Source organism: Dendrobates tinctorius, unplaced genomic scaffold, assembly GCF_039654945.1.
Source record: "Dendrobates tinctorius isolate UK_male_01 unplaced genomic scaffold, ASM3965494v1 ptg000162l, whole genome shotgun sequence".
NCBI lineage: Eukaryota > Metazoa > Chordata > Amphibia > Anura > Dendrobatidae > Dendrobates > Dendrobates tinctorius.
In genome coordinates, this window is record NW_027361829.1 from 52,719,925 (window position 1) to 52,742,286 (window position 22,362).

Here is a 22,362-nt window from a genome sequence, read left to right on the forward strand (position 1 = left end):
GGGACGATATACTGCAACAATCAGATTAAAAAGGGTTAAACAAAACACAGATATTGAAATAGATAATCGATGGGTTGTACCTTACTCTCCACTGCTTTCAAAAATGCTTGAAGTGCACATTAACGTAGAATATTGTAACTCTGTTAAGTCAATTGAATACATTTACAAATATATTAGCTAGGGCAATGATATGGCAGTTTTCCAGCTAGAGAATCCAAAATGTACATGTGATGAGATTATGCTGTATCAGATGGGAAGGTATATAAGTAGTAATGAAGCTGTGTGGTGATTACAAAATTTTCCCATCCATGAAAAACATCCGACTGCAGTTCATATCAGTGTCCATCTTGAAAATGGACAACGAGTTTATTTAACTCCCAACAATGCTGCTGGACCACCCAATACTAAATTGACAACTTGCTTTCTCCTATGTCAAACAGATCCATTTGCAAGGACGTTATTATATTCAGATGTTCCAAAATATTATACGTGGAATAAATCGAGAAAAGTATTTTGCAAGAGGAAATAAGGTGCAAGGGTCCCAGGATGGGATGGACATTCCAGTGATGCTCTTTGACGTGTGCATACAGTGCATCCAAACAACGCAGAGTATTACTACCTCTGATTACTGCTTCACACTGTCTGTGGGCCAACTTCTTTCACAGATTTGAAAATAGTTGATGGAGAGCTGTGTCAAACTTACAGGGAAGCATGACAAAAGCGTGGTCTGATCGAAGACGATAAACACTGGAACATGACATTGCAGGAAGCATCTCTCACTCGCTTTCCACCTCAACTAAGAGACCTGTTCGCTATAATAATTACAACCTACGCACCTTCCAATCCCTGTGTGCTTTGGGACAAATACAAAGAATATCTTAGTGAAGATATTCTTAGAGTGCAAAAGAGAGTTAATCCAGACTTAGACTTAAATTTCACTGCTGACATATTCAACAAAGCCCTCTTGATGTTAGAAGAAAGGTGCAAATCTATCAATAGCAAAACTCTAATAGAATTAGGTTTACCAGCACCAAATCGACCAGACTTTGATAATATGAACAGAGATATTCTGCAAGAAAAAAGCTATAATTTGGAAAAATGTAAATAATTTGTCATATTAAATAAGCCTCTTTTGGTTGATGACCAAAGATAAGGCTATATGGCAATTATGGTTCAAATTTCCAGTGGAAATGGGGACTATTTTTCCTAGATGCATCAGGAGGTACTGGTAAAACATTTTTAATTAATTTGCTGCTTGCAGAAATTCGCTCAAACACTGACATTGCCTTGGCTGTATCATCATCTGGGATTGCAGCCACTCTTTTAAATGGAGGGCGCATGGCTCATTCAGCCTTAGGATTGCCCTTTAATCAAGCGCTTTCAGAAACTCCTGTCTGTAATATCACTAAGGGCTCTGGGAGAGCTAAGGTATTACAAACTTGCAAAGAAATTGTTTGGGATGAATGTATCATGGCGCACAAGAAAGCGGTCGAGGCCCTTGATCGCACCTTGAAAGATCTGAGGGGAACTGATCGTTTAATGGGGGAATTGTTGTAATATTTGCAGGTGACTTCTGCTAGACATTAGCTGTTCTTAAGGGAGCAACACCAGTGGATGTGCTGAATGCCTGTCTAAAATCTTCTTATCTGTGGATACATGTTCAGAAGCAAACTCTTACTACTTATATGCGGGTTCATTTGATGGGAAATACAACTGAGGACAAATTTACACACCACCTACTATGCCTTGGAAATGACAAGTTCCCTACTGATTCCACTACTGGTCTCATTTCCTTTCCGGAAGATTTTTGTGAAATGACATCTTTGGTATTGCAACATATTGACCAAGTTTTAACTGATACTTGTAACAATTTTAACAATCATCAGTGGCTTTGTGAACATGCAATCCTAGAGACTAAAAATGATAGTCTCAGCTCCATAAATCTACTAATTCAGGGAAAGCTGCCCAGTCTAGCGACCACATACATGTCTATTGATTCAGTCATAGAGAGTGAACAAGCCGTAATTTATCCATTGGAGTTCCTGAATTCTTTGGAACCTCTTGGAATACCATCGCTTAAGCTCACTTTAAAAATAGGAGCCACAATAATTTTGCTTCGGAACCTTGACCCACCAAAAATGTATAACAACACAAGACTGTGCATTAAGAGTCTCATGCCCAATGTTATTGAAGCCACTATTCTTATGGGAAACTCTAAGGGAGCAAATGTTTTCATGCAAAGGAGCATACTCCTTTGCTAACAAGCGACATGCCCTCAATTTTAAGCGTTTAAAGTTCCCAATTCGACTTGCATTTGCTATGACTATAAACAAAGCACAAGGTCAATCCCTTAACCCCTTTATCCCCAAGGGTGGTTTGCACGTTCATGACCGGGCCAATTTTAACAATTCTGACCACTGTCCATTTATGAGGTAATAACTCTGAAACGTTTCCATGGATCCTGGTTATTCTGACACTGTTTTCTCGAGACATATTGTACTTCATGTTAATGGTAAAATTTCATTCAAATAACTTGCGTTTATTTGTGAAAAAAACGGAAATTTGGTGAAAATTTTGAAAATTTCGCAATTTTCCAAATTTGAATTTTTATGCCCTTAAATCACAGAGATATGGCACACAAAAAACTTAATAAGTAACATTTCCCACATGTTTACTTTACATCAGCACAATTTTGGAACCAAAATTTCTTTTTGTTAGGAAGTTATAAAGGTTAAAAGTTAACCAGCGATTTCTCATTTTTGCAATACCATTTTATTTTTACGGACCACATCACATTTGAAGTCTCTTTGAGGGGTCTATATGATAGAAAATTCCCCACCATTATAAAAACTGCACCCCTCAAGGTGCTCAAAACCACATTCAAGAAGTTTATTAACCCTTCAGGTGCTTCACAGGAATTTTTTGAATGTTTAAAAAAAATGACCATTTAACTTTTTTCACAAAAAAATTACTTCAGGTCCAATTTTTTTTATTTTACCAAAGGTAACAGGAGAAATTAGACTGCAAAAGTTATTGTGCAATTTGTCCTGAGTACGACGATACCTGATATGTGGGGGGAACCGCTGTTTCGGCGCATGGCAGAGCTAAGAAGGGAAGGAGCGCCGTTTGACTTTTTCAATGCAAAATTGGCTGGAATTCAGATCGGACGCCATGTCACATTTGGAGAGCCCCTGATGTACCTAAACAGTGGAAACCCCCCACAAGTGACCCCATTTTGGAAACTAGACCCCCCAAGGAACTTGTCTAGATATGTGGTGAGAACTTTGAACTCACAAGGGCTTCACAGAAGTTTATAACGTACAGCCATACAATTAAAAAATCATATTTTTTCCACAAAAATGATCTTTCCACCCCCAATTTTTATTTTCCCAAGGGTAACAGGACCCTAAAAGTTATTGTGTAATTTGTCTTGAGTACGCTGATACCCCATATGTGGGTGTAAACGACTATTTGGGCGCATGGCAGAACTCGGAAGGGAAGCACTGCCATTTGACTTTTTTAGCTGGAATTGAGATCGGACACCATGTCGCGTTTGGAAAGCCCCTGATGTACCAAAACAGTGGAAACTCCCTACAAATGACACCATTTTGGAAAGTAGACCCCCAAAGAACTTACCTAGATGTGTGGTGAGAACTTTGAACCCCCAAGAGCTTCACAGAAGTTTATAACATACAGCCGTACAATTAAAAAATCACATTTTTTCCACAAAAATGATCTTTTCATCCTCAATTTTTATTTTTTCAAGGGTAATAACAATAATAACAAAAGTTATTGTGCAATTTGTCCTGAGTATGCTGATACCCCATATGTGGGGGTAAACCACTATTTGGGTGCATGGCAGAGCTCAGAATCGAAGCAGCGCCATTTGACTTTTTTGGCTGGAATTGGGATTGGACGCCATGCTGCGTTTGGAAGGCCCCTGATGTGCCTGAACAGTGGAACCCCCCCACAAATGACACCATTTTGGAAACTAGACCCACTAAGGAACTTATGTAGATGTGTGGTGAGCACTTTGAACCCCCCAGTGGTTCATAGAAGCTTATAATGCCCAGGCATGAAAATAAAAAAATCATATTTTTTCCACAAACATGATCTTTTAGTCCCCAATTTTTTTATTTTCCCAAGAGTAACAGGAGAAATTGGACCCCAAAAGTTGTTGTCCAATTTGTCCTAAGTCCGCTGACACCCCATATGTGGGAGAAAACTACTGTATGGGCACACGTCGGGGCTCGGAAGGGAAGTAGTGACATTTTGGAAGGCAGACTTTGATGGAATGGTCTGCTGGTGTCATGTTGCCTTTGGAGAGTTCCTGATGTACCTAAACAGTGGAAAGCCCCCACAAGTGACCCTATTTTGGAAACTACATACCCTACGGAACTTATCTAGATGTGTGGTGAGCACTTTGAACCCCCCAGTGCTTCATAGTAGCTTATAACGCCCGGGTGCGAAAATAAAACAATCATATTTTTTTTACAAACATGATCTTTTAGCCCCCAATTTTTTTTATTTTCTCAAGGGTAACAGGAGAAATTGGACCCCAAAAGTTGTTGTCCAATTTGTCCTGAGTAACCTGATGCCCCATATGTGGGAGAAAACTATGTATGGGCACACGTCGGGACTCGGAAGGGAAGTAGTGATGTTTTGGAATGCAGACTTTGATGGAATGGTCTGCTGGTGTCATGTTGCCTTTGGAGAGCCCCTGATGTACCTAAACAGTGGAACACCCCCACAAGTGACCCCATTTTGGAAACTAGACCACCTAAGGAACTTATCTAGATGTGTGGTGAGCACTTTGAACCCCCCAGTGCTTCACAGAAGTTTATAACGCCCAGGCACGAAAATAAAAAAAAATCATATTTTTTCCACAAACATGATCTTTTAGTCCCCAATTTTTTTTTATTTTCCCAAGGGTAACAGGAGAAATTGGACCCCAAAAGTTGTTGTCCAATTTATCCTGAGTCTGCTGATACCCCAAATGTGGGAGAAAACTACTGTATGGGCACACATAGGGGCTTGGAAGGGAAGAAGTGACGTTTTGGAATACAGACTTTGATGGAATGGTTTGTGGGTGTCATGTCGCGTTTGGAGAGCCTCTGATGTGCCTAAACTGTTGAAACTCCCCACAAGTGAACCCATTTTGGAAACTAGACCCCCTCACGGAACTTATCTAGATGTGTGGTGAGCACTTTGAACCCTCAAGTGTTTCACAGAAATTTATAACGTCTGGGCGTGAAAATAAAAAAATCATATTTTTTCCACAAAAATGATATTTTGCCCCCAATTTTTATTTTCCTAAGGGTAACAGAAGAAATTGGACCCAAAAAGTTGTTTTGCAATTTGTCCTGAGTAGGCTGATACCCCATATGTGGGGTTAAACCACTGTTTGGACGCATGGCAGAAGTTGGACGGGAAGGAGCACCATTTGACTTTTCAATGCAGAATTGGCTGGAAATGAGATCAGACGCCATGTTGTGTTTGGAGAGCACCTGATGTGCCCAAACAGTGGAAATCCCCCCAATTCTAACTCCAACCCTAACCCCAACACACGCCTAGCCCTAACCCTAGCCCTAACCCTAACCCTAGCCCTAGCCCTAGCCCTAACCCTAACCCTAGCCCTAGCCCTAACCCTAACCCTAACCCTAGCCCTAACCCTAGCCCTAACCCAAGCCCTAACCCTAGCCCTAGCCCTAACCCTAACCCTAATGGGAAAATGGAAATAAAAACATTTTTTTTTAAATTTTATTATTTTTCCCTAACTAAGGGGGTGATAACGGGGGGTTTGATTTACTATTTATTGTGGGTTTTTATTTTTGGCAGCTGTCGCACGCAAAAAGACGCTTTTTATTATAAAAATAGTTTTTGCATCACCACATTTTGAGACCTATAATTTTTCCATATTTTGACCCTCAGAGTCATTTGAGGTCTTATTTTTTGCGGGACGAGTTGACATTTTTATTGGTACCATTTTCGGGCACGTGAAATTTTTTGAACGCTTTTTATTCCGGTTTTTGGGACACAGAATGAACAAAAACCAGCATTTCAAGAATTTCTTTTGGGGGGTGCGTTTACACCATTCCACGTGCAGTAAAATTGATAAGGCAGTTTTATTCTTCGGGTCAGTACGGTTACAGCGATACCTCTTTTATGTCTTTTTTTATGTTTTGGCGCTTTTATGCAATGAAAACAATTTTATATAAAAAATAATTATTTTTGCATTGCTTTATTCTGCGAGTTATAACTTTTTTATTTTTTCACTGATGACGCTGTATGGTGGCTCTTTTTTTGCGGGACAAGATGATGTTTTCAGCGGTACCATGGATATTTATATGCGTCTTTTTGATCGCGCATTATTGCACTTTTTGTTCGTCGGTATGATAATAAATCATTATTTTTTGCTTAGTTTTGTATTTAGTGCCGTGATAATCAGCTGACACCCGGCCGCGATCAGCTGCGCTCCCCCCGTGAGCGCAGCTGATCGTGCTAGACGTACTATCCCGTCCATGGGCATAGGGGCCCGGGTCACATCGATGGGATAGTGTTATGAATGAGTCACCGTATGAGGCAAAAACAGAAATGCTAGCTAAGTCCAGAAAACCAGAGAAGTTGGCAGCTATCGGATTGCAGACCCCTGAACCTATCAACAACAACTAGCAGTAGCCGTGGGGGTTCCTACGATGCCCTAGTCCCCTCGATCACAGCCGGAGAACTGCCTAGCCTAAAGACAGAAAGGGAAATCTAAACTGCCCCAGAGCAGACCCCAAAGCAATAGGCAGCCCCCAACATATAATGACGGTGAAGCAAGAAGAAAAAACACTAACACAGATAGAAAGATAGACTGAGCAAATGATGGGGCCCAAGCTAACTAGATAGGACAGGATAGGAAGGCTGCTGTCTGCAATCCGCGAAAAACCCTATCAAAATAAGAGCCAACAGACTGACAGGGAAAAAGGCCCTGAAGACGCTAGGCTTCAAAAAGACTATGTCAGTACACAGGTATTTTCTGAAGACAGAGCAAACCGACAAAAAGGAATTCAGCTCACCCCAGCAGGGAATGGCAGAATCCAGAAAAGCAAGGTAAACTAAAACCAAAACGCAAATGCAAAAAGGCAAAGCAGAAAACTTAGCTTTTGAGGAGCAGGAATCAGACTGGTCTCCTAGAATTCCACAGAGAAATCACCAGCGAGGCAGAAGGGCGTCGGCTGCCTTATAGCCAGTCAGAGATCCCCGTCGCCCAGTCATCCTCTCTCAGCTCAGGTGCTTGGTAATCAGCCTCACTACCTTCCTTCACCAGAAGAGGGAGTTCATCAGACCTCAATGGTGAAGAGGAAAATGAACTCATAACAGTACCTCCCCCTTGAGGAGGGGTTACTGAACCCTCATCCACGCCACCAGGGCGATCAGGGTGAGCCCGATGAAAGGCACGCACCAATCTTTTGGCATGAATATCAGAGGCAGAGACCCAGGAATTATCCTCCTGACCATAACCCTTCCACTTAACCAAATACTGGAGTCTCCGTCTAGCCAGACGGGAAACAAGTATCTTCTCTACCTCATATTCCATGTTACCTTCAACCAATACAGGGTCCGGAGGTGCCACCCCAGGAACTACTGGTTCAACAAACCTCTTCAACAAGGGCTTATGAAACACATTATGGATTTTAAATGTGACAGGAAGAGCCAAACGAAAAGAGACTGGATTAATGATCTCCAAAATCTTGTAAGGCCCAATAAATCTAGTCTTAAACTTAGGAGAAGCTACCTTCATAGCGATATTTTTTGATGATAACAAAACCATATCACCCACCTTAAACTGGGGACCAACGGTCCTATGTCGGTTGGAAAACCTCTGGGCCTTTTCCTGGGAGAGAGATAACTTATCCACCACTTGGTCCCAGATCTGGTGCATTCTCTCCACCACAGTGTCAACACATGGGCAGGCAGAAGGCTCCACCTGCCCTGAAGAAAATCGAGGATGAAACCCAAAGTTACAAAAAAAAGGTGACATCAAAGTGGCAGAACTAGCTCTATTATTTAAAGCAAATTCGGCCAAGGGCAAAAATGAAACCCAATCATCCTGATCAGCGGAAATAAAACATCTCAAATACGACTCCAAGGTCTGGTTTGTTCTCTCCGTCTGCCCATTGGTCTGAGGGTGAAATGCAGAGGAGAAGGACAACTGAATTCCCAGCTTGGAACAGAATGTCCTCCAAAATCTAGACACAAACTGAACTCCTCTGTCAGATACAATGTTCTCAGGAATCCCGTGCAAGCGAACCACCTGTTGCAAAAACAGGGGCACCAACTCAGAAGAAGATGGCAACTTAGGGAGTGGTACAAGATGAACCATCTTAGAGAACCTATCACAAATCACCCAAATAACAGTCATTCTCTGAGAGACAGGCATATCAGAGATGAAATCCATTGAAATATGGGTCCATGGCCTCCTGGGGACCGGCAAAGGCATCAACAACCCACTAGAGCGAGAACAAGGTTTAGACCGGGAGCAAGTCCCACAGGACTGCACAAAATTCCTGCCATCACGAGACAAGGCGGGCCACCAAAAAGACCGACTCACCAGATCTCTAGTACCAAAAATACCTGGATGACCAGCCAATGCAGAGCAATGAACTTCAGACATCACTCTCTTCTTCCACTGGTCAGGAACATACAACTTTCCACAGGGACAATGGTCAGGTTTGTCCTCCTGGAACTCTTCCAGAGCACGTCTCAAATCGGGTGAGATGGCAGAAAGAACTACCCCTTCACCTAAGATGGTAGCAGGCTTGGTCACCACAGGAGAATCAGCAAAGAAGCTCCTAGAAAGAGCGTCAGCCTTGACATTCTTAGTGCCATGAAGAAAAGAGAGCACAAAATCAAAACGTGTAAAAAACAAGGCCCATCTAGCCTGTCTAGGGTTCAATCGTTTGGCCGACTCCAGGTAAATCAAATTCGTGTGGTCAGTGAGGACCACAACTTGATGTTTAGCTACCTCCAACCAATGTCTCCACTCCTCAAATGCCCATTTCGTGGCCACCAGATCCCGATTCCCCACATCATAGTTACGTTCAGATGGGGAGAACTTTTGGGAAAAGAAAGCACAGGGATTCTGTAACGTCCGTCTGCGGTTCTGGGCTGCAGCCAGACAACACCCCGAGAAACACTGATACCCTTTACCCCTATACAGGGATCTGGATTTACAGCAGAGCCCAGGAGGCGCTGTCTGAATATGAACAGTGACCAGAGCAGGACGGTCGTCAGAGAGGAATAAAAACGGGACCAAAAGCGTAGTCGGGAATCAGAGTCTTAACCGAGCGGACAGCAGAAGTACAAGAAACGGCAGACAATAGCAGAGTCAAATTCAGGCCAAGGTCAGAGTCAAAAACCAGGAGGGCAGCAGAGGTACAGAATCGTTAGGCAGTAGCAGAGTCAGAATATCCAGGCCAAAGTCAAAAACCGGGAGAATAGCAGAAGTACAAAATCGTCAGGCAATAGAGGGGTCAGGAATCCAGGCCAAGGTCAGCGTCAGTAATCAGGAGAAATGCAAGGTACAAAAACGGCAGGCAACAGAGTAGTCAGAAGTTCAGGCTGAGGTCGGAGTTAACGATAGGCAATCACAAGCAACACGTAGGGGAACCAAGAATATATCCGGCGGCTTGCAAGCCCAGTCCCAAGGTATTTGAGGGATCAGGTCGTCCCTCACAGGCTCCTGGGCTGGTGATGTCATCAGGACCGCCCCCAGGAGCAGACCTGATGATGATGCACCAGCCCCATCATGACTGACAGAGGAGCGGAGTCTGCGTCCAGTAGACGCCTGCGCAGAAGCCCTTTCATTGTTGCCGCCGTCACTCGGGCGCGAGCCACGGCGCCTCCTAGTGGTTGAGGGCGGAACAGCAAGCCCCGAGATCGACGACGACATGTCAGTCCGGCGTCTCCTGGTGGCCGAGGCCTGGACAGCAGGCTCCGAGCCCGAGGGCGGCGTGACAGTCCGTCGCCTCCTAGTGGCTGAGGGCGGAACAGCGGGCCCCGAGTCTGACGGCGACGTGACAGATTCATTTTAGATGTTACAGGATCCTTTTGGAACAAAACAGCTCCTGCACCAATCTCAGAAGCGTCCACCTCTACCTGGAACGGAAGTGAGACATCAGGTTTCCCCAAAACCGGGGCAGAAGTGAATCTTCGCTTCAGCTCCTGAAAGGAAGAAACAGCCTCCGGAGACCAATTCAACACATCAGCACCCTTCTTAGTCAGATCAGTCAATGGTTTAGCAATACTAGAAAATTTTGCTATAAATTTCCGATAAAAATTAGCAAAACCCAAAAACTTCTGAAGGGCCTTCAAAGAAGTGGGCTGAACCCAATCATAAATGGCCTGTACCTTGGCCGGGTCCATTTCAATAGTTGACGGAGACAAAATAAATCCCAAAAATGAAATCCTCTGTACCCCAAAAAGGCATTTCGATCCTTTGACATACAGGGAATTCTCCCTCAAGATCCGGAACACCGTCCGAACATGTTCCACATGAGAATCCCAATCCTTGGAGAAGATCAAAATATCATCCAGATAGATAATCAAAAATTTATCCACAAAGTCTCGGAAAATGTCGTTCATGAAGCACTGGAAGACAGAAGGGGCATTAGTGAGCCCAAAAGGCATCACCAGGTACTCAAAATGTCCCACTGGAGTATTAAACGCCGTCTTCCATTCATCCCCATGCTTAATGCGGATAAGATTATACGCCCCCCTGAGGTCAAGCTTGGTAAACCAGCAAGCACCTTTAACTCTGGAGAATAGATCCGAAATCAGGGGTAATGGATACTGATATTTAATAGTAATTTTGTTGAGGGCACGATAATCAATACAAGGCCTTAGTGAACCATCCTTTTTGGCCACAAAAAAAAACCCAGCACCTAATGGTGAAGAGGATGGTCTAATATGACCCTTCTCCAATGCCTCCTTAATATAGGATCGCATAGCCTCGTGCTCGGGTACAGATAAATTGAAGCGCTGACCCTTGGGAAATTTACACCCCGGGCTCAGTTCAATTGCACAGTTATAACTCCTATGAGGAGGCAAAGACGCAGACTCATTCTCACTAAATACATAATAAAAGTCTGCCAAATAGTCAGGAACATCATGCGACTGAGGAGAGGTGGAAAAAAACGGAGCCTCACTAAGGGCACACCGACAACCCCAACTCACCACAGACACAGATTTCCAATCCAAAACTGGATTATGAATTTGCAACCAGGGAAACCCCAGAACAATGGTATCATGCAAATTATGCAACACCAAAAATCTGCAATTTTCTTGATGGTTTGGGGCGACCCGCATTACCACCTGGGTCCAAAACTGAGGTTTATTTTTCGCCAAAGGAGTAGCATCAATCCCCCTCAAAGGGATAGGCATCCGCAGAGGTGTCATAGGAAATCCACAACATTTAGCAAAATCCAAGTCCATTAGGTTCAGGACTGTTCCCGAATCCACAAAAGCCTTGGCGGAAAATGTGGACAGGGAGCAGATCAGAGTAATTGCCAGAAGAAACTTAGGTTGAACACCACCCACAGAAAACGTGTGTGCAAAACGTTTCTCTCATTTAGGACAGACAGAAATAATATGCGAGGCATCTGCACAAAAAAAACATAGCTTATTACGCTTTCTGAACTCCTGACGTTGCTCCCTGGACAAAACTCTATCACATTGCATAGGTTCAGACACTTGTTCAACAGGTGGCCACACCTCTCGTGCAGTCCTGCGTTCACGTAAACGCCGATCAACCTGAATGGCTAATGACATAGAATCGTCCAGACCAGAGGGAACAGGAAATCCCACCATAGTATCTTTTACGGCTTCTGATAAACCCTTCCGAAAGAGAGCTGCCAAGGCATTATCATTCCAGGCAGTAAGGACCGCCCACTTTTGGAATTTTTGACAGTACAATTCTGCAGAATCTCGACCCTGGCTCAATGCCAACAGGGTCTTTTCAGCTTGATCAATAGCATTAGGTTCGTCATACAACAACCCCAATGCTTGAAAAAATGCGTTCACATTAGTCAGACTAGGATCATCAGGTTTCAAAGAAAACGCCCAATCCTGGGGATCGCCAGGCAGCAAAGAGATGACAATTTTAACCTGCTGCGCGGAGCTCCCTGACGAGTTAGGCTTCATGGCAAAAAATAATTTACAATTATTTTTGAAATTCAAAAATTTAGACCGATCCCCAAAAAACACATCAGGAGTAGGGATCTTTGGTTCAGCAGCATGTGAATGAGCAAGGTAGGCGGAAATTCCCCGCACTTCCGCAGCAAGCTGCTCCACACTATCAGACAATTGCTTTATATCCATTGAGAGAAAAAAAATTCCCCCTACGGCCTCAGAGATATTGAGGAAAAAATATACACACTTTTTTTTTTAAATTCTTTCCTGCTTTTGAGTACCCTAGGATCTGCGGTATGGCTGGTGATTCTGTTATGAATGAGTCACCGTAGGAGGCAAAAACAGAAATGCTAGCTAAGTCCAGAAAACCAGAGAAGTTGGCAGCTATCGGATTGCAGACCCCTGAACCTATCAACAACAACTAGCAGTAACCGTGGGGGGTTCCTACGATGCCCTAGACCCCTCGATCACAGCCGGAGAACTGCCTAGCCTAAAGACAGAAAGGGAAATCTAAACTGCCCCAGAGCAGACCCCAAAACAATAGGCAGCCCCCAACATATAATGACGGGGAAGCAAGAAGAAAAAACACTAACACAGATAGAAAGATAGACTGAGCAAATGATGGGGCCCAAGCTAACTAGATAGGACAGGATAGGAAGGCTGCTGTCTGCAATCCGCAAAAAACCCTATCAAAATAAGAGCCAACAGACTGACCGGGAAACAGGCCCTGAAGACGCTAGGCTTCAAAAAGACTATGTCAGTACTCAGGTATTTTCTGAAGACAGAGCAAACCAACAAAAAGGAATTCAGGTCACCCCAGCAGGGAATGGCTGAATCCAGAAAAGCAAGGCAAACTAAAACCAAAACACAAATGCAAAAAGGCAAAGCAGAAAACTTAGCTTTTGAGGAGCAGGAATCAGACTGGTCTCCTAGAATTCCACAGAGAAATCACCAGCGAGGCAGAAGGGCATCGGCTGCCTTATATCCAGTCAGCAATTCCAGTCACCCAGTCATCATCATCCAGCTCAGGTGCTTGGTAATCAGCCTCACTACCTTCCTTCACCAGAAGAGGGAGTTCATCAGACCTCAATGGTGAAGGGGAAAATGAACTCATAACAGGATAGTTTGTCTGATGTCAGAAAGGGGTTAAGTAGCTGGCATTAATTTGGAGAGCCCATGCTTTTTACATGGACAGTTGTATGTTGCTTGCTCTAGAGTGGGTAACCTCAAAAATCTTTTCATATATGCACCTGAAGGTAAAACCAGAAGCATTGCTTATCAAAAAGCACTACAATATATAGTTGTTAAACTGTAAACCAATTTGACTCTTTTATCCATGAACTACTAATAGATTTTACACTGGAGGGAGGGGGGAAGGGTTGCACTATGTTGCTAATTGGGTGTAAAAATGTTTTATATGTTTGTGTAAGGTGCATACATTTTCATTTTTGATAAAAAATAGTTAAAAAAATAGTTGTAATAGTTTATATTACATAATATGTATTGAATATGTAAAATCAATAAAAATGTTGAAATGAAAAAAAAAGTTGTTGTTCACATCAATGTTATGACAAACTAGTAAAATGCCAAAATAATAAATATTTAAAGTGGAAAAAAAAAATTACTGTAGCACTCTGAAAATGTCAGTTTCAGGGTGACACTGAAAATTTTACTTTAGCTACCATAACCAAAAATTTAACATATTTTCCGAAGCCGCGGGTATTCTACTAGTAGGTAAAAAATATCATTTCCCATATGTCTGCTTTACATCAACATCATTTTTGGAAAGTAATTTTTTTAATTGCTAGGAAATTAGAAGGTTTAAAAGTTGATCGGCAATTTCTCAATTTTCTAACAATATTTACGAAACCAATTTTTGTAGGGACCATGTCACATTTCAAGTGACTTTAGGAGGCCTATATGACATAAAATGCTCAAATTTTACATCATTTTAAAAAAAAGGCACCCATCAAAGTGCTTAAAACAGCAATCAAAAATAGGGATGAGCAGACCCGTGTAAGTTCAGGTTCTGGTACTCAACTAGAACTTTATTCAAAATGTGCCTAAGCAGTGAAAACTCCCCACAAGTTACCACATTTTGGAAATTGAGGAATTCATCTAGAGGTGTAGTGAGCGTTTTCAACCTTCAGACGATTCACAGAATTGTGTAACATTAGGCTGAATAAATTGAAAATTACCATTTTTCCATTAAAATGTTCCTTTGGCCCCAAGTTTTCAAAAGGGACAATAGGGAAAAATTAATTATTATTATTATTATTATTATTTGTTTATATAGCACCATTGATTCCATGGTGCTGTACATGACTAGGGGTTACATACAAATTACAGATATCACTTACAGTAAACAAACTAACAGTAACAGACTGATACAGAGTGGAGAGAGGACCCTGCCCTTTCGGGCTTACATGCTACAAGATGGTGGGGAAGGAGACAGTAGGTTGGTGGGTTGCAGCAGTTCCGGTGTTGGTTGAGGTGATATCACCGGTAAGGGTGAGAGAGAAGGAGGTAGCGGGGTCATTGCACTCTGTAGGCTTTCTTGAAGAGGTGGGTTTTCAGGTTCCGTCTGAAGGATCCAAATGTGGTTGATAGTCGGACTTGTTGGGGCAAAGAATTCTAGGAAATAGGGGCTATTCGGGAGAAGTCTTGGAGGCGGTTGGGTGAGGAGCGAATAAGTGTGGAGGAGAGAAGGAGGTCTTGGGAGGACCGGAGATTACATGAGGGAAGGTATCGGGAGATTAGTTCAGAGACATAGGGGGGAGACAGGTTATAGATGGCCTTGTAGGTCAGTATTAGTAATTTGAACTGGATACGCTGAGGGAATGGGAGCCAGTGAAGAGATTTGCATAGGGGAGAGGCGGAGGAGTAGCGAGGAGAGAGATGAATTAATCGGGCGGCAGAGTTAAGGATGGACTGGAGAGGTGCGAGGGTGACCACAGAAAAGGATGTTGCAGTAGTCGAGGCGGGAGATGATGAGGGCATGCACAAGCATTTTAGTAGATTGAGGGTTGAGGAAAGGTCTGATTCTGGAAATATTTTTGAGCTGGAGGCGACAGGAGGTAGAAAGAACTTGGATGTGTGGTTTGAAGGACAGGGCAGAGTCAAAGGTTACTCCGAGGCAGCAGACTTCTGGTACTGGGGAGAGTGTGATGTCATTAATTGTTATAGCTAGGTCGGGTAAAGAAGATCTGTGAGATGGAGGAAAGATGATGAGTTCAGATTTGTCTACATTGAGTTTGAGGAAGCGAGAGGAGAAGAAGGAGGATATGGCTGATAGACACTCTGGGATTCTGGACAGCAGAGAGGTGATGTCTGGGCCAGAGAGGTAGATCTGAGTTTCATCAGCATAAAGGTTGTAGTGGTACTGTTGATGGTACTGTTATGCATGTGGATTCAAACCCTTGAGCCTGTGCTTTGTGGTTGACTTCTCTATCTGTGGAGCCACAGCAGCTTCACCTTTTCTCTGGGTATTTATCATCTGTTATCCTTGCTTTAGTCTTTTTAGGTTAAAAAGCGTTTATTCACGGGGGCGGAGCTTGAGCCTGCTGGAGAGAGGAAGCAGAAATCCTGAGCTCCCAGTATATACTTATGAAAGTGACTCTAAAGGCAATTGGAGATCCTTTTAATAACATCCCCGAGAACGGAGCCGAACCTGGACCCTCCTGGATCGCACTGGTCCTGATTTTAACATCCAAAAAAGGAGAAAAACCGGGTCTCTTCCCCTAAGAAGCTACCGGCGGGAAAGTACTGGAGTGGCGGAGGGATATTGACAGCACGGACCAGCACCCTCTGTAAGATTGTACAGGACGATGCAGGGACACACTGCAAAGACATAAACTGCCTCACAGCTAGACTCCTCGAGCAGCTACCCCTACTATCTCAAGCAAAGATCTGCACTGCTGACTCACTGCTGCCTTCCCCGGGGAAGTTGTGGGGGAGGGGTGCTGGAGAGGAGAGGGGAGACACATAACGCTGGGCTGGAGTGACTTCTGCTCTGAGAGAGCTTCGGACAACCAGGGAGGGGAAGGTAGGAGAGTGCCAGTGAACCTAGACATATTTATTACCTGCTCCCTGCCCCTCCTGTTACAATTAACCCCTGGGACCTCGCAGGCTTTGGAAGGTGAGGCTAAACAGAGCTGGTCAGATGCTGAGGCTCTGCCTGACATCCTGGGAGCTCCAGATATGCTCTGTGCATCGCATATTCATAGTGCTGCTGCTGGGTCCCCCTCTCTTGTCCCCACCTTTGGACTTTATTGCTAAAACTCTTAAACCCAGTGAAATTATTAAACCTTCCCAAGCTTTGGGCATAACAATATTCTGAAACTTTCTATTACAGGCATCTAGGGGTTATTTGATCTTACCATGACACCCTGTGAATGCTCATAGGAAGATCTGGCTGACATCTAGTGTTTGAAGCTAAAACTACATCTCACTCTCAGGCATCTGTCTCTTTTTTAAGGCCCTAGAGCTGATAGGGAAAGAACTTGCAGAAATAAAACAAGATTTAATTCTACAAGGGCACAGACTTGAGACACTTGAAAATTCGCAAAATGCTATAACACGACAGTCCAATGCTATATTTGAGTGCCTGCATACGCATGAGAATCCACTACATGTGGTCCATACAGTATTAGAAGACCATGAAAACCGAGAGCGTCGTAATAACATAAGGATTAAGGGCCTCCCTGAAAAAGTAGCAGCTGAGGCTTTAAGTAAAGCGGCCCAGGAGATATTCCAAAATCTTCTATCTGAATCGGATCCTCAAGATGTTGAATTGGTAAGGGTTCACAGAGCTCTTCGCCCCAAACGTAACCGGGGAGCAACCAAGAGACGTGATTTGTCGCTTTCTGGACTACCGAATAAAAGATCTGGTCATTCGCAGAGCGCGAGAGTCTCAGGAAATTAAATATGAAGATTCCCAAATTAAACTATTCCAAGACCTATCTGCTACCACCCTTAGAAAGCGAAGACTCCTGAAACCATTCACCGAAGCCGTGCTGAATAAAGGTCTCCGCTTCCGGTGGTTGTTCCCCTTCGGTATACAAATCTCCACTGGGGACAAGAATATCCAGGCCTGAACTTCAATGGACATTAAAGAAGCTTGCAAAACTTTGGGAGCTGACGTAGAAGCCTATCCTGATTTGGAATCCTTCCATCCAGCCTCCTCATTGAGTCCTATGTCTGAGATGCCGGCATGGCTGACGGCCCTGACTCTGAAGTCACAAAGACTGAAAAGGAAACTGGCCAAAACACCACCTCCCAAAGAACATGAGGACACTACTTGAAGCTTAAATGTTTGCTTTAATTCTTAATTATCTAGTAGTTTTATCCTAATTGAGTATATGAAACTTAGATTAGTGATAATTCATATGGAAAATAGGTTTATGCAACCTGAGCTATGATACCTCCCCTCTATTGATAACTACAGTAAGAGGCATTAAGTTTAGTATTTTCTGCACCCATTTCGGGCACTATATTAATATAGAGCACTACTGTTTCAGTTATAATAGTATATGGATACTCCCTTAAGTCGGCATATTATTCTAACACGCATATGGTTAGCTACTGCCCGTCCTCCAGACTGAAAGTTGTATTAATCGGTACTTGTCTGAAGACGGTACTAACATTCTTCCTTTTTTTCTCTTCCAGCTGCAATATATTGTTCATTTCTTGCCCCCCCCTCTCTCTATCCTAAACCTGTCCCCCACCCGTATAGGCTCAAGGAATTTGCTACTCTACAAGAAGTGAGACCACCACATCAAGCTGCTTCATGACTGATCTAAATAAGGTGTACACATTTATTTCTTTTAACGCGCATGGACTAAATTCCCCAAGTACGAGACGCCATACCCCTCACATGCTTAGAAAACAACATGCAGATGTCCTACTCATTCAGGAAGCACACTTCAAACCAGATAAGTTACCTTCGTTTGAGCGCTCAAACTACCACACAATCAAGTTCGAGGGGTACATCGGTGGCGGTGGCGAGGGGAGTGTCCTTTCAATTAAGAGAAACCCTAGCAGATCCTCAGGGGAGATATATCTTAGTTAAAGGGGTATTAGATGGCTGTTTAGTCACGTTATGCAGTTTATACGCACCAAACAAAAAACTGTTAAAGTGGATAACGGCGACTTTGAAAAAGATTGATAATTTTAGAGAGGGGGCATTGGTGATAGGTGGGGATCTTAATGTAGCCCTGGAACCCTTGATGGATACCACCAAACAAAAAAGTTCAATTTCCCAAAAAGATTTGTATAAATTAAATCACAATTAGGATCTTTACAGATGATTGATTCATGGAGATACTTAAATCCAGCGGATCGGGACTATACCTTCTATTCGCACCCCCATAGATTTTATCACCGCTTAGATTATATCTTTGTCCACAGTAAAATGATCCTTAACATGAGACAGGCAAAAATAATCCATATTTACTCGGACCACTCAGCGGTATTACTAAGACTCTTGCTCTCTCCATCTTATCCACGGCATAGAATATGGCGCCTTAACAAATCTGTGCTTGGAAAAGCTGAGGTGTTAGGGCGTATGAACAAAGTGCTCTCACACTACTTAGAGCAAAATGCCCAACAAGAGACATCTCCGCAGATCTTATGGGAAGCACATAAGTGTCAGTGACGAGAGGAGAATTGATATCTATAACCTCCTTCTATAACAAATTGCGACAAAAAGAAATACATGATCTATATGATAGCATAACTCAACTCGAACTCCAACATAAATGCAAAGCCTGCCAACAAGTCCTAGACACCCTGCATAAAACACGACAACAATTGAGAGATGTTCTAAACTCAAGGTCTGCCAAACTCTATACATCGTGGAAACATAGAATGTATGTGCATGGCGATTAAGCCTCCATATTGGTATTATCTCAACTGAGAAAGAGACAGGCCCGCACCCAGATCACTTCTATTAGAAATGATCAAGGGGTTAATTCACAAAATCCAGATCATATGGAGAAGGCATTCCTTGATTATTATAAACAGTTATATAACTTAAGGGCAGATGAATCCACCAAAGCGCCTCTTAAAAGATGTCTAGAGGTGAGGGACTTTTTAAATCAGTTGAATCTGCCAGCCCTATCAGATACTCAAAAACAACACCTTGCCAAGCCATTTACTATGGAGGAACTACGCTCCGCCCTGTCGAGATGTCCTACTGGGAAGGCGCCTGGCCCGGATGGGTTCTCAGCGGTGTATTATAAGTCTTTCTCCTCTCTCCTGCTACCACACCTACTAAATGTCTGCAATGCAGTTCTAGAAGGGCACCCATTACCGAAGCAAATGCTGGCAGCCAGAATATCATTGATACACAAAGAGGGGAAAGACCCGGAGCTATGTAGTAGCTATAGACCGATTTCTCTACTTAATGTTGATTTAAAATTATTGTCTGGCTTGCTAGCAAACGACTGTCCAAATCACTACCAGATCTGATTTCCTTAAACCAGACTGGTTTCGTTGGGGGAAGAGAGGGGAAGGATAATGCTCATAAGGTACTGCACCTTCTTCAATATGCAAAACACTGCAGACTCCCCCTGGTTCTCCTTGGGATGGATGCCGAAAAGGATTTCGACAGGGTGGACTGGGGGTACTTGAGAGAGGTGCTGGCTAGGTTTGAAATCCCAAATATATTTATAACAGCAATAATGGCAATGTATGATAACCCCACAGCTCAAATTAGAATTAATGATTTTACGACGGACATGTTTGTTATCAAAAATAGAACAAGGCAAGGCTGCCCAATGTCGCCATTACTTTTTGTTCTTGCAATGGAACCACTCTTAATCGCTATTCAGGATCATCCAGAAATAGTGGGAATCAAAATTAACAAGAAACACTATAAAACTACAGCATTTGCTGACGATCTTTTAATCTTTTTGACTAAACCACTGGCGGGATTACCGGCCCTGATGAAACTCCTAGAGGTGTACGGTAGCATTTGCAATTTTAAAGTAAACATGTCTATGGCCGGGGTCAGACTAACCGACGCAAAATACGGTCAGTATTTTACATGCCTAATACGGATGAATTACCCCTAAATAGTGCTCCGTATGTCATCCGTAAGCAAGGTGTGGTCGCGTATTTTGCGCATGTCAGCATCCGTATGTAATCCGTATGGCATCCGTATGGCGAGATTTTCTCGCAGGCTTGCAAAATGGACATATAATGGAGCCCTATGACAGGGTTTCTAACAGAAACCAAAGAATAGATATAGACACATAGAATGCATATATATATATATATATATATATATGTATTCTATGTGTCTATATCTATTCTTTCGTTTCTTTATTAAACCTGTCAGTGTGAGTTTACTGTATAGCGCACTGAATTGCCGGCTTTGCTAAAAGACACCGGGTGCGTATTTCTCGCAAGTCACACATCTGGTCCGTGTGTAATCCGTATTTTTTGAGCACCCATAGACTTGCATTGGCGTACTACGGCCGTAGTACGCTGACAATCGCAGCATGCTGCGATTGGCACGGACTGTAGAATATGCGTGAGAAATATACGGCTGGTGCGAGGGACTCCATAGAGAATCATTGGTCCATGTGTAATGCGTGCTTTTAGTGCCTCTCACTCGGCCGTATTCCTCACCAGTGTGACCCCGGCCTAAGTCAGAAATACTAGATTTGCATATCTCGGCAAAGATTAAGGCTAAGCTAAAGAATTTATATCCTTTTGCATGGCCTAAACAGTACATCATATACCTGGGAGTAAAGATAGGAAGAACGAACGATGATCTTTTCTGGTTAAACATCCCCCCATTGATATCATCAGTGGAATCCACCATAAAAAATGGAAAGACTCCTATATTTCTTGGGCGGGGAGGAAAAATTTACTGAAGAGTTTGATTCTCCCCAAGTTTCTTTATATCTTCCAAATGCTCCCCATAATCATACCTAAATCGTATCTTGCTAAAATCAATTTATTATTCCGGAACTATATATGGAAGAAACAAAAACCACATTTAGCTTACAGAACTCTAACCTTACCCAAAGCTAAGGGAGGAATTGGTGCCCCAGATATATTGAAATACTACCAAGCAGCAATGCTAACAGGAGTGGTTGATATATTGCGAAATTCACAAGACAAACAATGGATAGAAATAGAGAGTGCTTTGGCACCCTCTCCTCTGAGGTCTACTTTCTTAATGCACACTTATAAAAAATCAGGCGCCCCAATATATAATATCCATACCAGGGCTACATCGAGGATATGGGGAGAGATGATGGAAGCTCTTGCTCCCCCTCTGTCCCCTTTGCTCAAATTGGCGGATATCATTCCACATCATTTTTAATTCCGAGGTGGCGACAGTGGGAGATCTAAATACCTGGCGAATGTCTCTATTTATCAGCTGTTGGGAGAGGGGACACTCCTCTCACTGCAAGAATTGCAGGAGATACCGGGTCTTTCTAACTTGAACTTCGTTCAATGTAGACCTATCAGAGATTTGCTGAGGCATTATCTTAGCAACTCGAATCTTACACGTCCATTAACTAGATTTGAAACTTTATGTGCAACTAGCCACAAACCCAAAAAAATAATGTCTACCATACATCAAATATTAATAGGACTAGAATGTTGTCTCAAGAGGGCTTATATCATACTCTGGGAAAAAGATCTGGGCTATAGATTCACACAAGCCCAAGAATCCCAAATCTATAAGCAATCGCATGGCCCCACACAGTGTGTCAGAGCGCAGGAAAATTCTTTTAAGATAATATCCAGATGGTACACCACGCCAAAACAAAGTAGTCATTGGAGGAAGGGCATATCGGCTGAATGTTGGAGATGTGGAGACCCAGAGGGCTCATATTACCATATGTGGTGGTCCTGCCCACCCCTCTTGCATTTTTAGCACTGTGTGGGGAGCTTCATGCAAGGAATATTGGGTAAATCATTTAAGCTAACACCCGAAACTGTACTCTTAAATTTCCCCATATGGCCTAGCTACAAGGACTCTTCCATTCTTGCACAACATATGTTGACAGCAGTGAAATTGCTGATCCCTACTCATTGGAAGACAATAATAGTTCCCTCCATGTGCCAAATATATGAAAAAGTGGACATGCTGTACTATGTAGTCAAACTTGCTGCGTCAGTTAATGGCTCTCTCTCTGCGTTCCAAAACATTTGGCGTCCATGGAT